Genomic DNA, 17,476 nt, shown 5'->3' on the forward strand with positions numbered 1-17,476 from the left:
AAGAAGGCTCTGCGCTTGCGCGAGGCGCCGAGGGGCGGGGCGGAGGCGGCGGCAGGGAGGGGCCGCAGCCCTGGAGCGGGAGAGTGGCGGGAAAGCTCGAGGAAAGGCCGGGGGCCGCCAAGCCCCCGCCTCGGGCAGCCGCGGAGCCGCTTCCTCCGAGGCGGCCGGCGGGCCTCCCCGGAGGGTCCCCGGGCACAGGAGCAAACTGAGGCGGGAGAGGGGCCCTGGGCAGGGGGAGGCCGCGGCCCTCGAGCCGTCGGGGTCCGGCCCGGCCCGGCCAGCCCCCGGCCCTGCGCCGATCGCCGGAGGCCGAGAGGGGCCAGGGCCGCCAACCCGGCCGAAGACCCTGGCCGAGGAGCTGGGTCCGGGCCTGCCCGGGGAGGGCTGGATCCAAAGGGTTACAGGCCCGGTGCCCCTTCCGTGGTCCAGAAGACCCGGACGTCAGGAAGGTAATGCCGCGACCCCACGGAATGGGGACGGGGGGCTGGGGCCAGGGGCCACGTAGGGGTCTTGCCCAGGCCCGCACAGCACTGTCAGAGCCTGACTCCAGGGCCAGTGCGGTCTGTCCCGGGGAAAGAGGGGGCGAGGGTAGGCCCGGCTGTGGAAGGGTAAAAAGGATCCTTTCCACTATTTTATTTGTTTTTAGGTTTTTGCAAGTCATTGGGGTTAAGTGGCTTGCCCAAGGCCACACGGCGGATTTGAACCCAGGTCCTCCTGGCTCCAGGGCCGGTGCTTTATCCACTGCGCCACCTAGCCGTCCCTTTTTCGATTATTTTCAATAAATACTTTCTTGTATAAATAAAACCTAGGGAGCCAGGAATAGAAGGAACGCAGAAAATTGGGAGAACACTTTCATAGGATGTTGTGATGTAGGAAATGAGCCGGTTGATTTCCTTTTCATGTTTTACAATTACATGCAAAAATAGTTTTCCACATTCACTAGTCGGTCATCACACAATGCTGCTACAAGGGTGTGTGTGCCCTGTTCTCCTGGTTCTGCTCACTTCACTCAGCATCAGTTTACATAAGTCTCAAAATATATTTTTTTAAAGTTCATAAGTCCTCAATTAAGAACCTCTGACTTGGAGGGTAATGAAAGAAAAGTCAGTTTTCTGATTTTGCCTTGTGCAAGCCTAGAGGTCCCTGATTCCATTCCCTTGCTTTTTTTTTTTGCAAGGCAAATGGTAAAGTAGCTTGCCCAAGGCCACACAGCTAGGTAATTATTAAGTGTCTGAGGCCGGATTTGAACCCAGGTACTCCTGACTCCAGGGCTGGTGCTTTATCCACTGTGCCACCTAGCTGCCCCAATCCCTTGCTTTTCTATTCTATAGCTTACTCGGCCTTGATTTATATATGGTAAAAAAACTGTTGTGTGTTTTTATTTATGTTCCATTCCATATGCCCTAAATTTTAATTGACTATTATAGTCTACAGTTCTCTGTGTAATTCCTTTTTCATTTATCTTAGCAGTTTGGTTTTCTTCTTTTTTTTTAAAATCAAATTTACCAGAGGTTTATCAATTTTATTGTTTTTTTCATAAAACCAACTTTTGGTTTTTATTTATTCAATAGTTTTTTTTGCTTTTGATTTTATTAATTTCTTTTTTAATTTTTAGAATTTCTAATTTGGTATTTGGGGATTTTTAACTTGTTCTTTGTCTAATTCTTTTAGTTGTATATTTAGTTGTATATTTAGTTCATTGATTTCCTCTTTCTGTAATTTATTCATGTAAGCATTTAAAGCAACTTTGAGTGAATCCCATAGGTTTTTGTATGTTGTTTCATTATTGTCATTATCTAGTATAAAGTAATTAATTCTTTCTTTTATATGTTGTTTAATCCACTCATTCTTTAAAATGACATTATTAAGTTTTCAATTTGCTCTGGGTCTGTATCTCCCTGGCCCAATATTACATATGACTTTTATTACATTGTGATCTGAGAAAGATGTATTCACTATTTCTGCCTTTCTTCTGTTGATCATTAGGTTTTTATACACCAGTACATTGTCAGTTTTTATATAAGTGTCATGTACTACAGAGAAAAAGGTATATTCCTTTCTATCCCCATTCAATTTCCTCCATAAGTCTATCATATCCAGTTTTTCTAATACTTTATTTACCTCCTTAACTTCCTTCTTGTTTATTTTATGATTCGATTTATCTAGATCTGAGAGAGGGAGGTTGAGGTCCCCACTAGTAGAGTTTTGCTGTCTATGTCTTCCTGTAGGTCTTTCAACTTCTCCTCTAAGAATTTGGATGCTATCCCATTGGTTGCAGATCTGTGTATATACACAGTATTGAAATCATTTTATTGTCCATGGTACTTTTAAGGAGGATATAGTTTCCTTCCTTATCTCTTTTAAGGCTATCTATTTTTGCAGCTGCTTTGTCTGAGATAAGGATTGCTACCCCTTGCTTTTTTCACTTAAGCTGAAGCAAAATATATTTTGCTCCAACCTTTTACTTTTATATGTATCTCTCTGCTTCAAATGAGTTTCTTGTAAGCAGCATATTGTAGGATTCTGGTTTTTAATCCACTCTGCTATTCGCTTATGTTTTAAGGGAGAATTCATCCCATTCACATTCAAAGTTATAATTACTAATTCTTTATTGCCCTCCATGCTATCTTCCTTCTGTTTGTATTTTTCCCCTTTCCCCCCTTTATCTGTATTCTCCAGTATTTTGTTTCTGAATACCACCCCTTCAGTGTGTTTGCCCTCCTTTATCCACCCCTCCCCTTTCTTTCCCCTTTCCCTTTTTCCTTTTCCCTTCCCTTCCTTCTGTTAGTTCCTCTTTTTTTCCTCCCCTTTGCTTTCTCTGTTTCCCCCTCCCCTTTTCCCCTTTTAATGCTTGAAAGGTTAGATTTTTTTTAAGTTAACTGAGTGTAAGTTAACTTTAAGCCAAGTCTGATGAGAAGAAGATTCGGGTGTTTAGAACTGTGCCTATCTTCTCTCCACCATCTTGGCTGGAAGTCCCCCTCTGTGTAATTCTTAATAGTTAGCCATCAGCAAACAAGCTTTTAATAAACATTTTAAAACACTGAGATATTGATAATCAAGGTTTTTATTTGACCAATAGTTGATTCTTTTAAAGCTATAACATATTACCAGATTACATAATTTGAATATAGTAATTTTGAAATATGGATGGGAGCCCTTGATAGAATAATCTTTGTGGTAGTGTTTTACTACTTCATATAGATGAGAAAAATAGGCATTTAGTATGTTTTCTCAGGCTTTTTCTTTTCTTTTTTTTAATCAGTAAGGTCTAAGATTTTTTTCTCTATAGCTCAATTATCTATGCTTCCCACCTTTCCTCCAGATATATGTGAATTGATCCTTCAGCACTCTCAAAGGTGTATTACTTCTAGGACAGATCTCCTTCCTCAATATCTTCTCAAGGTTTTAAAAACCTTAGTTGGGGCGGCTAGGTGGTGCAGTGGATAGAGCACTGGCCCTGGAGTCAGGAGTACCTGAGTTCAAAATCTGGCCTCAGACACTTAATAATTACCTAGCTGTGTGGCCTTGGGCAAGCCACTTCACCCTGTTTGCCTTGAAAAAAAAAAACAAACCACCTTAGTTTTATTTTTTCATAGATGATTTCCCCAATTATGTTCTCTTTGGTGACATTTCTACTTTAGGAGTCATTTGAGACAGTGATGTCAGAGTCCATCATTTGAGACAATGATGTCAGAGTCCAAGTGTTGTGACTTTTCTGTTGATTATAATGTTTGTTATTAAAACTTTGCAGATTTAAAGAATTTTTCCTTCCATTTTTATCCTTAAATGCCCTTGGGATAACTTTTGATCCAACTTTTTGGAAAGTTGGATTATTTTCTGAGTTTTCTTTAAATTGTGACTTTCTCCATAGCTTCTTAGTTAAAACAGAGACAAGATATTGCACATTATCTTCCCTCATCCTTTTCTTTTAGAATATATATATATATATATATATATATATATAATATATGCATATACACACACACACACACACACACACACACACACATATGTATTTGTAGCCTAAACCATTGTTGCCTTGGACAATTAGGCCTCTCTTCTTGGCAAGGACATTGTTGACTAGGAGGCTTTTAAAGGATCTTTTATAACCGCTTATTATAGAAATGGAATTACATCAGCTAAATTTCTGTATGAGAATGTTATGGTCTGTGTTAATAGTTTTTTTTTTTAAAGTACTATCCATTTTCATTATCAGTAACTTGTTTGAATATGACAGGATATCTTTTTCTCATTTTTATTTTTCTAATTGTAACAGTTTTGATGGTTGCTCTGATTATAATCAGATAACTTCTTCAGGTAGGACTTCCTTATCAATAATGTCATTTCATGTTATTAAATGTCATTAAAATATAATCGGGTTCATTTTCTTGGACCTTCTTAGGTGCTTGCCATGCCTGTCAAATGCCTACTGCTTATTTATTTTCTTGAAGTATTCGTGCTATAGAAGTGTGACACTTTTGAATAGTCTAATCCATTTTGACTTCTCTCATATTTTCCTGATTCCTGGTTTCCCACATTCTCACCTATGTTTGCCTTTGAATTTAAGTTACCAAATATTAAAGTATATATATATATATATATATATATATATATATATATATATATTGATTTGATTGGGGGAAGGGAACACTCATTGAATTCTATTAGAATTTTTGTGCCATCTGTAAAATGCTGGCGCATAAACTGCAGTTATTTTTTTCAGTGTCTTTTTTTCAAAATCTTATATAAATGCAATAAGATGACAAAATGCCCCATGAAGTGATGTCTTATTCTCCTTGAATGCAGAATAACACCAGCTCTTCTAGTTCCTTAGGTGTTTCTCTAAGAAACTGAGCCATTCTCCCCATTTAATTACAACTAATAGTTAGTTTTCAGGGAAAATATGGAGACTGATATGTTTAATTTCTCCAGGAATATGTTCACTTGATCATGTTCTCTAATTTAGAGTAACCACCACCAAATTATAGATGATCTAAAAACTATGATTCTGGATTTTCCCTCTTTTTTCACTATTTGCTATCATCATCAAGGAAATGGAAATTAAATACAAATTAAAAAATTCTGAAGTGGTATTTCACACCTGTCAGATCAGGTAGTATGCCAGAAAAGGAAAATGATTAATGTTGGAAATGATGTGGGAAAACTGGGACACTAATGCATTGTTTTTTGTTTTCACTTTTTTAGTCATGTATTTTTGTGGGGTTTTTTTCTGTAAAATGTTGTATTTTTTTTCCATAACTTACAAACATGATTTACACTGGGGGGGGGGGGGGCGGCGGCAGCAGAGGGGCTGGTGGGGAGAAGGGAGGGAGAGGCTGAAAGGAATGGATGGAGCTGGGAGCCTAGGTTGATGAGCCCCCTCCCGTGGCCACCAGTGAGGTGAGGCAGGGACCCCCAGCCCCATGCACTCTCAGCAGCCCAGCTCCACCATATGGGGAAGAAGAGGCTCCACCCTGAGGACCTTCCCCCATAGTCCTTCCCTTACTAGGTCTCCTAGATCCTAGAGCCCCTTCCAGAAATAGGGAGAGGGGGCAGGGGGATTGGTCTTCCAGTGTTCTGAAGTTCCTCTCTGAAAACCTGAAGTCTCCCTGGCCAGTCCCAAGGTCTCCCCAGATCCTGGGTCTCCCCCTCTCCTAGCCCTCGGGAGCCTCAGGCATTCTTCCTCCATTCTTCCTCCCCAGCCCAGGAGCAGAGGGAAGGAAGGAGGCAGGAGAGGCTGGCGGGATAGGTGGGGTGGTGGGCTCAGCCGATAGTGAGGCCAAAACCACACTGGAACTTGTTCTTTCAATGATTGAGGAAGGCACCCAGGGCCAGCATGAGGGGCGGGGGGGGGCAGCTTCTTTTTCAGTGTGGCACCCACAATCCAGTTACTGTCCATGGAGCCTTTAAAGAGGAGGTTGGCCTTGGGGAGGTCCAGTTGGTAGCCGAAGGAGACACTAGTATCCTGTATTCGGGTGCTGGCTTCAAATTCTACCCCGACTTGAAGCTGGTCACTGGCTTTGTGATAATATGTGGCATGGGCACCCACCTGGCCCACAGTCAAGGTCGCCAGCCAGTTAGGTGCTGTATACTTCCCAGCCAGAGACATGACTGTGCCTTCCTCTCCCAGCCTTCGGTGATACACCAGCTCCCCGCCCAAGGCCAGGCATGGAGTGATGCTCTGGAGGTAGTGAGCCACGAGGATCCCTGAGCCCACCAGCACATCGGGGTTCCCGAGGGTCACCGTGGCTGTGAAGTTGGAGCCCCGGTATTCTCTGTCCACCTGCCAGTTCACAAACTTGGACTGCTGGGTCTGCACAGCCATCTTGGAGCACAGGCCGGGCCCCACCTGGTGGATCACCTGAGCGTTGAGGCTCCCACAGTTATCCATGTCTCCCACCAGCACCAGGAAGGCCTCCGTGGGACTCAGCTGCTTGGTCCCCACGTAGGTGACCCCGAAGTGGTAGTTGGAGTCTCTGATGGTGCTGAGCGCCACCGTGTGATTGACCTGGAGTGGTTGCTGAGGCCCTTGTTCACCATTAGCTTCATGCCCTCCATCTGCACTGGAACAGCTCCTTGCACTTGCGGTGACACTCCTTGAAGGTGCCCGGGGTTGGGCAGGCAGACCACCTCGTCCTCCGGCGCCGGGGGCCCGCGCTCAGGCTGCCCATGGGGGGGCAGCGTGAAGCCTGGGGGTGGGCAGCGGCACAGCCACGAGGCCCAGGCCGCTGGGGGGGGCGAGCTGCCAACCGACACGTTGCCCATGCGACACTAATGCATTGTTGATGGAGTTGTGAACTGATCCAACCAAGCCAGAGAGTTTTTGGAACTACGCCCAATGGGCAATCAAACTGGGCATACCTCAGATGCAGCAATACTACTACTAGGTCTGTATCCCAAAGAGATTTTAAACAAAATAAATAGATCTATCCAAAAATATTTGTAGCAACTCTTTTTGTATTGACAAAGAATTGGGATATCCATCAATTGGAGAGTGGCTGAACAAATTGTGGTATATGATTGTGATGGAATACTATTGTGCTATAAGAAATGATGTGCAGAATGGTTTCAGAAAAGCGTAAATTGATGATGTAAAGTGAAATGAGAAGATCCAGGTATACAGTTAAATATTTTTTAAATGTTATTTTATTTTTTTCCAATTACATGCAAAGATAGATTTAAAAAAAAATTTATTTAAGGCAATGCGGTTAAGTGACTTGCCCAAGGTCACCCAGCTAGGTAATTATTAAGTGTCTGAGGCTGAATTTGAACTTAGGTTCTCCTGACTCCAGGGCTGATGCTCTATCCACTGTGCTACCTAGCTGCCCCCCCAAGACAGTTTTCAACACTCATTCATCTTTTAGTAAGATTTTGAACATCCACATTTTTCTATCTCCCTCTCTTCCCTTCCCCCTCTCCACAACAGTGAGTAATCTGTTATAAGTAATACGTTACAATCACGAGTAAACAGCAATATTTATGATGATCAACTGTGAATGACTTGCTATTCTGAACGATACAATGATCCAAGACAATTCCAAAGGTCTTATTATGAAAAATGCTATCCAGCTCCAGAGAAAGACTAATGGAGTCTGAATGTAGATTGCAACATTTTTTTAAACTTTTTCTTTTTGTTTTGTGTGTTTTCTTTTGCAACATGGCTAATACGGAAATGTTTTGTATGACTTTAGAGCATTCAGTTCAGTTTTTCAGTTGTGTCTAACTCTTCATGACCCTATTTGAAATTTTCTTGGCAAAGTTCCTGGAGTGGTTAACCATTTCCTCTTCCAGATCATTTTATAGCAGAAACTGAGGGAAACAGAATGATTTGTCCAGGGTCACACTAGTTTGAGGCCAGATTTGAGGGAAAAAAGAGAATTTGGAACTCAATTTTTTAAAATAAATGTTTAAAACAATTTTTTTTTTACATATAATTGAGAAGAAAACAAGTGTTTTGTCTTCTTTCACACTGATGTTGCTTTTTTCCTCTTTCCAAATTCTCTCCTCACATCCATTACTCTTCCTTTTATTTTATTGTTTTCCTCTTCCTTTCATCTTCCCATCTCTCTCTCTTAAGTCTCTTGCTTTTCCCCCTTCCTTCCCTTTTCAAACTTCTAAGTGGATGTAATATTGTTACAAGGGAGGAGTCAAGTCTTTCTTCAGATCATTTTTAGTTTTTCATAAATAATATGGATAATGACAATACTAAGCCACACTAGCTAAATGGCTAAATTTCCCAAATGGTCCTCTTACAGTTCACTTGTCAGCATTTTTCTTTATTGAAGAATATGATTGTTAATTGGAGCAGGTAGATGGTTCACTGGATAGAGTGCCAGGCTTACAGTCAGGAGTTCAGATTCAGGCTCAGACACTTAACTAGCTGTGTGACCCTGGGCAGCTCTTTGCTTCAGTTTCATCATCTGTATGAGCTGGAGAAGGAAGTAGCAAACTACAGTGTCAGGAACAGTTGGATACAACTGAAAAACAGCAAAAATGATTGTTATTTAGTCTTTAATAATTAAGAGTTACTGGTATTGAATAGGTTAACATAAAAACAGTATGTATTCAGAAGCAAAACAGGACTTTATTAAAAGGGACAGTTAGAGATGGCTCACTTCCCTAAAGGAACAACTGAATTTAAAGGTAAAATGCAGTGTGATAAGAAAAATACATTTCCTGAACACTGAGGAAAACTGTTAAAAATATGAAATGATGAACCATCAAATGGAAATTATATCCTTGGTTGTCTTCAAACACAATTTGTTGTGGAATTGTATTTGCCTGGGAATACAGAGGACAGCAACAGTTAATGGAGAGTCAATTTTTGTGACATATTCTTTTCAATGATCCTTGGTTTTGCTTAGTTTGAAAAACGAAGTTCCTCATGAAGGTACTTGAGGAAAGTCTACCCCAAATCCAAAAAACACAAATGTTGGAGATGAGAATAACTCTGGAGTCTGAAGGACCCCAATGAACTGAAGAGATTCCTGCAGAAAAGTCTTTTTCCTGTCCAGCCTTCTCTACCTTGAATTTGACGTTTACAGAAAATTTCCAAAAGAGCAAGATTACAAAGTGGATCCTTTTTGCTTTACATTAACTCAGACCTAGTATCAAGTGAGAGATATTGTCTGTAACTTTTCCTTTGAAGTTTGTCCAAGTAGCAACAGCAGTGAGATTTGTCTTTCTATATCCTTCCTAACTTGCCTTGTAAGTGTTCATATCTTGTGAACCGAAGCATTCCTACAGAGGACATACTTCTGCCATGCTGTCAGTAATCTTCTGAGAAGTTATACAGAATCTGCCAGTAATAGAGTCTTCTGAGAAGTTAAGGATTTTCAAGGAATTCATTGTCCTTTGGAGATCTTTTTTAGGTAATACTGAAGATTTGAAGCTGTGTTTTTTGTTTGCATTAAGATTCCCCTTTTAGTAGACTGTTCGATTTCTCTTAGGCTAGGCACTCCAGGAAGTTTCCATTTTTTTTTCCTTTTCCTTTTTACAGGACTCTGAGAGATCTTAGGGGTCAGAGAGAAAGTTTTACTCAGCAGCATGGACATAGGAGTTACTTTTGGAATCCAACACAGGGACCTGATAGAAAGGCACAAATAATTGTCCTTCAGCCTCATTCCTCATTTTCATTGTAGCTGCCCCATCTCCCCTGTAATACTGAGGCCCCTTCCAAACCTGCCTTTTCATGGGGGGGGTGTTGTGGGTGTGGTGGGGAGCACTTTATTTATTTTGATTGAGGAGATGCTAGCCTTCAAGCTTGAGACTATTTGCATTCTTATTTTTTAGGGTTTTTTTGCAAGGCAAATGGGGTTAAGTGGCTTGCCCAAGGCCACACAGCTAGGTAATGATTAAGTGTCTGAGGCCGGATTTGAACTCAGGTACTCCTGACTCCAGGACTGGTGCTTTATCCACTACACCACCTAGCCACCCCTAGAAGGGGTCTTAAAATTGACCTAGCCTAACATACAAGAATTAAAAGGAAGACCTAGTCAGGAACCCTTAAGTGTACTATGCTATCTCATACAAATGGTTTCTCACAAGAACTTGTCTGTTAGAACATTTCAGCAGAGATTTAGGACAGAAATGAAATTACCTCTGCTAAGTAAGAACTCCATGTAATGCAAAATCAGATTTTCATATTGTAATAAAATTGGATAAAAATTCATTGGCAAATTGAAAAAGTGTATTAGTACTCCTGTAATTCTAGCTTCTTTTAAATTTTTCCCAAAGTCTTATGGTTAAGAGTGAAGTTGCTGAACAGAGCATAGAAAAGAGTGTTGCTGCTCCCTTCCCTCCTTGGATTCTTAAAATGATGGGGGGGTGTTGTAAAGGGGGGAACTATACAGCTGTGACTGAAAGACAAACCCAATCTTTGGACATTATGGCCAATATTAATCAACCCACTGAAAATGCCTTCATTATTAAGAGTTGAGCATATGAAACCTCAACCAGTTGTTGGGCAATTTACTGTAACTACAGTGAGCTGAACAATACCCTTTTATATACCTCTCTGTACAAAAGGGATGAGCTCCTGGGAAAGTGATGAATCACGTATTACTGAAAGCCTTTGGGTGGCACACTATCCCACCCATGCATATTGTGGCATCAGTTTCCAGGAAAAGGAGAACTAAATCTTCATGGTTTAAGGTATCCATCTGGATAAAAAAAATGCCTGCTATCCCCAGGCCTGTGTTGTAACCCTTTCAGTGCAAGTAGCAGGGAATCTGGCTGTAGGAAGAGCAGCTTGGGAGTAGGGTTCATGCCAGCTAGATGAAGTGGGGGTGACCATGCCTAATAAACTGATCCTAAATTTAATTATCAAGCATAGAATGAACTATTTCTGTTACCTGGAGCCAACAAAAAGCCTTAGACTTTTGGATTGGATTACTTTGAATGAGAAAGGGACAAAACTAATAGCTATGAAAAATAATTTCTTGGAGCAAAATTTAGATATGACAAAGACCCTAGGGGTGTAGGAGGGAAAGGTCCAAATACCATTTTCTTCAATAACTCCTATGTTGATAAGAGGATTATTTTAATTTTCTGGAAATTATCAAGGATTTTGAAGCATGTTAAGACATTTCAATATAATACACATTAAAGGATATGGGTTTAAGATAATTGCCATTTTAGTGCCATGCCTAGTACACTACTATTGAGACATATTCCAAATCAGGTAGGGCTTTTGGAATAAAGTGATTTCCAGAGAGCCAATGGGAGTTAAGACTCACTTTATAATATTCTTAAAGTCCAGGGCCCAGGAGCTCCATGAGCCTGGTTTTCCATTTCTGTTACTGGAAGACAGAGGCTTTCTATAGCAAATTAAAAGAAAAGGGAAAAAAAGAACTTCTAAAGGATCAGTCTCCTACTGGAAATAAGTGTTTGTGAAGCCACTTGGTATAGACTTATGCAGAGGAGTGCAAAGAGCTCTAGCCTAGAGGGAAAAGGATTTGTTTTAATACTTTATGACTAGATTGGTAAAGGAACCAAACTTGGAACAAGGGACAGCTGGCCCCTAGGAAAACCCTTGGCAGCCTTTGCTGCTTTTTTGCTTATATATAGCCTCTTTGGTTTATATGGGATAATGCAGTTAGGTCAAACAAACTAATTGCATACAAGGCTCTGTAGAGTGACAATAACTATTTTCTCACAGACTCCAAGATTCTTGATTCTGCAGTTGGGTGAATTTGTGTCCCAGGGTAGGGAGAAGCCTTTTGAACACAGGTTCTAAAGAATCTGGAAACAAAGTCATCACAAAATAACTATAATTTATTGGCTCTCATACAGAAAACAGTGACTTCTCCCAAAACTCACAACCCCCAGATAGAAATCCATATTTTTAACATTTTGCTCAACTGCCAGTAATTTGCCTCACTGGGATTTCTGGCTTCATTTTTACCCTCCTGCCTGTGACTAGGAGTATTCTAACAAATACAATAATAATGCCTGTCGCTGCAAGTACTATCTCCCTCCTGCCACATATTTTTCATGATCCACCATTCAGTTTCCTGTCATCTCTGGTTAGCATCACTTGTTCAGCCTCACAAGTTCAGCTCAGATGGTGCCCACTGTGGTTTTCCCTGTCTCACACGGATGATATTTGAATTACTGGATCATGCAGGAAAATCTCGAGCCTTGGTTGCTGTGGGTTGCAATCCAGTAGATTATTAACCAAAAAAAGATAGTACTTAGTACCCAGTATATTAACACATAATTTATAATCTTGTAATAAAAGGATGTTAAATAATGGTGGTAATTGATACTTTTATATATTTCATATTTTAAAAAACACTTTCACTAACATCAAAATTGACCCTTATGTACACCATATGAGGTAGGTAGGGCAGGTGGTATTCTCTTACAGAGCTAAGAGCTTTTAACACAGCTGCCATACAATAGTGCTCTTTAACACTGTAGATGTTAGTCCTGTACAAACTGGGCTTAAGATCATTGCTAGAATAATATTTGTAATATTTTTCCCACCTGCCTAGAGGCTCAATCACACTAGCTCTCTGGGAGCTAATACAGGGTCACATAAATAGTAGACATGATATATATTTATTAAATGGAATGAAGTAGAATTACTTGAGCTATCCATGGGTGTAATTATTAGGAAATGCAAATTTAATCTTCTCACATATCTCTGTAGTACCTGAGTGTTAGAGTAGATGAACTTTGTGATGGTATCCACTTGCCTGGATGGAGTTGAAGAGAGGAGACAGACTTGATTAACATAGAGAAACAAACTGAAAATGTGTATTGCTTCTATAAATTACAATAAACTTCCAGATCCTTGGGACTCTACTTGTGGTGGGAGAAATTAAAATTATTCCAATGATGAACACCCATAAGAGGTTGAAAGAAAAAGATTTTATCCTTGGATCTATATCCTTTTAGAACCATCTTCAAAGAGGTATTTACTCCTCACCACAGCATTTTATATATAGTATTAGACATATTTCACTCACTAAGCAACCACCAGTGAATCATCCCAGGACTCCAGACTCTGGTCACCTTTTACATTATAGTCCTTTAAATATTCAGTTTTTTAGCTTGATTAGCAACTGGGCTCTCACATCTCCATGTTCCACCTTAGTATATGGAGGAGATAATTTAACACAATAATTTGATATCATGGAACCATTGTATTCCCTGTACTTACTTGTAGGGAACACTGACAAAGTGACATCTTCCAAAGGACACCCAATTCAGTGAGAAATGAGCCTTAGTGAAGAGTGTTCAGGGCATCTCTAACACATTACTCTTAGCACTATTAGGCACTGGCACATTCCAGGTTTGGAGGGGGAGGAGAAAGAAGCTTTTTAAACTGATCTAATACTATAGTAAGTCCAAGCTTCTCCAAGAATCCTTGAGAACTATCTCCTTCCTATGACAAACAATAGTCATCGTATTTCAAACTTGTGGGAGACTGAAGAGATCTTGACCAATTCCTCATTTTAGAGATGAAACAAATCCAGAAAAATAATTTGGAAGTAATTAGAGGTGGAGTCATCTTAGACCTGGCTGTCTGCAGTATAGTGACTGGGTATGAGAAAGGCAAGAAGGAAAAGGAAGGTAAAACATTAAGTGGGGCTAACATCCTATGATAGTGAAAGGGAGCTTGCCAATATGAGAGGAGGGCTGTGGGGAGGAAGTCAAGGAGATTAGGGCCCAAGCTACTTGTGTCCCTTCCTTTTGCTCCTCATATAGCCAATGCTGCTTCTACTTACACTTCAGGATCACTCTACAGAAAGAGAGATAATCCCCATCTGTCCTGTGGGAGATTATGCTTCACCTCTGTTTTTTCCTTTTAATCCATCTTTTTTTTCCCTCTCTGCTGACAAATGGGAAACCCCTGACAAGTTGAGAGCAATAAAGAAGCCTTTTGTTGCTTTCTTTTCCTCCCAGTCACATTGCCCACAAACTATGTTTAGAAAGAATTTCTCCCCTTCTTCTCCCCCACCCCTGCAATGGTTTAGGTTTGGTCTAAATGCTAAAACATGGCCCAAGTTGTAAATGAATCCTTTTCTTTCAGACAGCTGGCCAGAAATGCTTGTTTCCAAAAATATCAAGTGAACTGGTTAAGAATATTCCATTTCTCAAAACATATAAGAATCAATCATTTAAGGGTTACCATACCCTTCCCCCCGAGTATTTGAGTGCAATCAATACTGTTCAAAAAATTTTATATGTCTAAATTATTTTGAGAAACACTGACCTAGGAAAACAGGCACCATATGAAGTGAGGTCTTATAGATAAGACAGACAAAAGAGAGCCAAGGGATTTTAGTTTTTGCAAGGCAGTGGGGTTAAGTGGCTTGCCCAGGGCCACACAGGTAATTAAGTGTCTGAGGCTGGATTTGAACTCAGTACTCCTGACTCCAGGGCTGGTGCTTTATCCATTTCACCACTTAGCTACCCTGAGCCAAGGGATTTTAGATTAGCTTTAGGGCTAGAGAGATGCTTAAAGGTCATTCAAGAGCTGAAGCCACTTGTCCATGACCACACAATTACTTAGCAGTAGAATGAGAACCCAGGTCTCCCCAAGTCCCAACAGCCAATCTATCTGTACCTCACACCTCTGCTGCCTCTCAAGGAGCAAGGCCTGCAGACTGTCATCTAAAAGAGACCCTCACCATTCCTTAACTGGTGACTGGCCAAGCCCTGTGACCCAGCATCCATTCTGTATGTGGGTGGGCATCTTGTTTCTTCCTGTCCTTGTCACTTTGGGTAGGGGTCTGATCCTGTGAGAGAGGACTCTGTGTGTGGGGGGTATTCAGATACCTGTAACTGTTTCAGATTGACAGAGCCACTTACCCATGGTCATAGAGTAAAACTAGCATCTGTCAGAGACAGGTCTGGAGGCCAAAGCATGTTGAGTCCAAGGCTGACCCTTGGTTTTGTCCCTAGCATGCACAGGACATAATTACCTTGCTGAATCAGTCTCTGAAAAGCTGCCTGTTTGTCACAGCCCTCTTGACTCAGCTGCAGAAAGAATGGAGATGGGTACTGCTTAATTGCTATAGGAGCCTTGCTTTGTTCTAGAGGTGTGGACGAGATGAACAAAGGTTGATGTTGGGTGATGTCTTGATTCGTTAACAGGTAATTTTGGTACCTGCACATCTTTTCCTTCCATGGATATGCTGCTAAGAAACAAACAGAAATGTCACCTGTACCATTTACTACTAATCTGAAACAAAGCCCAGGACATGGGAATTTGTCTTTGTAGTTGGTTTTGTTCTAAGAGGCATCTCATACAAGACTAACCTTTCTTGCTTTGGAGATTGTGTCTTTTGAGGCAAGAAAACCATAATCTAGTGGGATGGGAAATTCAGAGAATTTCTCCCAGAAGAGTGTCTCAGAAGGTTTCTCAGGCTCCAACCAAACTTTCTGAGCAGTTTAACAGCATTGTAACCTGGGCATTCCAGAGTAGACCCATACATAGTAGTACTCCATGATTGAGAATCTTTTTTTTGAAAAAAAAAATTGAAAAAACCCAACAAAACAAGACCCCTAAAACCATTGTTCCCTCTAAGAATATATCTAAATAGGACCATTAAATCTAAAATTGGAGTCAAAAAGATTTTCTGTTGTTTTATTATATTTGTTTTTCATCACTTTATACACCCACATTTGTATAATAAACTTTTCGGGCCAACTTTTCTGAAATCAAGGCATAAATTTCTCAGCCCTTTCTAAAATAAACTATTAAAAGTGAACTTAAAATGATGTCACTATTAAGTACTCAATTTATTGATGTTATACACAGAACAAAAGGGTACAATTTAGCACCTTTCATTCAATCCTGCATGTATTCATTCTTAAATAGAAACAGTCTGAGGCATAGTTTAGGTGCTTTTCTCTCCCTTTTTTCCCTGTGTACATGGAGAAATCCTTAACTTTTCTAGGCCTCAGTTTTCTCATCAGTAAATGAGGGGATGAGATTAGAGCTGGGATTCCTGACCCTTTCTTGTGGCACAGACTTCTGTGGCAGTCTAATGAAGCCTAGAATGACTCCTATGGATTACTTTAATTATATTGAAGTAGTTATCAAAATGGGAAGAAGACAAGTATTGCAGTGATATGGAAGGGGGGAAGGCAATGGGGAATGAGAGAATCTTCGCTCTCATCAGAGGTGGCTAGGAGAGGAAACAGCACATATACTCAATGGGATATAGGCATCTGGAGGGAAGGGGGGTGATGTGAGTGATGGAGGAGAGGATGGACCATGGCGGGAGAGTGGTCAGATATAACACATTTTCTTTTTTACTTCTTGCAAGGGGCTGGGATTGGATGGCCTGTCCGGGACCATAGGGCCAGGTGGATGCTGGGCCTAAGGGGTGGTATGGGGGCTCAGGGCCTCTTGGCCCCAGGACCAGGGATCTGTCTGCTGCACCACTCAGCTACAGCAGAGTCAGAGTGAAAGGAGAGAGAAAATATAGTACATGGTAGTGGAGAAATACCAAAGGAGGGAGTTGTGATCAGCAATGGCAAAGGTGGAAAAATATGGAAATAACTTTTGTGATGGAGTTATCATAAAGAATATGATCCACCCGTGACAGAGTTGTTAGTGTTGGAACAAAGACTGAAGCACATTTTTTATTATTATTATTTTTTGGGGGTGCAGGGCAAATGGGGCTGGGTGGCCTGCCTGGGGCTGCATAGCAGGGTGATTGTTAGGCGTCTGAAACCGGATTCGGACCCAGGTACTCCTGGCTCAAGGGCCAATGCTCTGTCCACCACCCAGCCACTCCTACTATTATTACTATTTTATTTTATTTTGGGTCTTTTATTCCCTTTTTTTGGTTTTTGCAGGGCAGTGGGGTTGGGGTGGCTTGCATGTCATTTGGCTGGGTGATTGTTGGGTGTATGAGGCCAGATGTGGGCTCGGGTGCTCCTGGCTCCAGGGCTGGTGCATCGTCCATTGTGCCACTTGGCCATACCTACAATTATTACTATTATTTTTTTAATTTTAATTTTTTCTCTCCCCTTTATCGCTCAAGCAAATCTATATTTATGGGGGGGAGGGGGTATTTCATTTACTCTTAAACAAGAATATTTTACTAATGTAAAAGAACATTTGTACAAAATGAGAATAAATATTAAATAGAAAAATAAAGAAATAAAAAAGAAAAGAAAAAATTAAAAAAGAAAACAAGTTCATGAACCCCTTGTTAAAAAGTCTTAGGCTAGATGATCCCTCCAAGTTACCTTCTAGCTTTAAATTCCATGATTCTATCCATTAGTTTTTTAGTTTTCCTTTTTTTCTTTTTAAAGATTTTATTTGAGTTTTGAGTTTTACAATTTTTCTCTCAATCTTACTCCCCCCATCATGGAAAGCACTCTGTCAGTCTTTACTTTGTTTCCATGTTGTACATTGATCCAAACTGAGTGTGATGAGAGAGAAATCACATCCTTAAGAAAGAAAAGTATAAGAGATAGCAAGATCAGACAATAAGATATCTTTTTT

General features: G+C 40.8%; 1 long non-coding RNA gene and 1 pseudogene across 1 annotated transcript; both read right to left on the reverse strand.

Annotated features, from left to right (window-relative positions):
- Positions 1 to 5,763: 5,763 nt before the first annotated feature.
- On the reverse strand, positions 5,764 to 6,765 carry LOC141517172 (mitochondrial import receptor subunit TOM40 homolog pseudogene; annotated as a pseudogene).
- A 5,146-nt stretch (positions 6,766 to 11,911) lies between these two features.
- Positions 11,912 to 15,521, reverse strand: LOC141518531 (uncharacterized). Its single transcript, XR_012477218.1, has 3 exons — positions 14,937 to 15,521; positions 12,659 to 12,701; positions 11,912 to 12,148 (listed from the first exon to the last, which is right to left on the reverse strand). It is a non-coding gene; the product is annotated as an uncharacterized LOC141518531 (long non-coding RNA).
- Positions 15,522 to 17,476: the final 1,955 nt, after the last annotated feature.

The sequence above is a fragment of the Macrotis lagotis genome, chromosome 3 (genome assembly GCF_037893015.1).
Source record: "Macrotis lagotis isolate mMagLag1 chromosome 3, bilby.v1.9.chrom.fasta, whole genome shotgun sequence".
Classification (NCBI taxonomy): domain Eukaryota; kingdom Metazoa; phylum Chordata; class Mammalia; order Peramelemorphia; family Peramelidae; genus Macrotis; species Macrotis lagotis.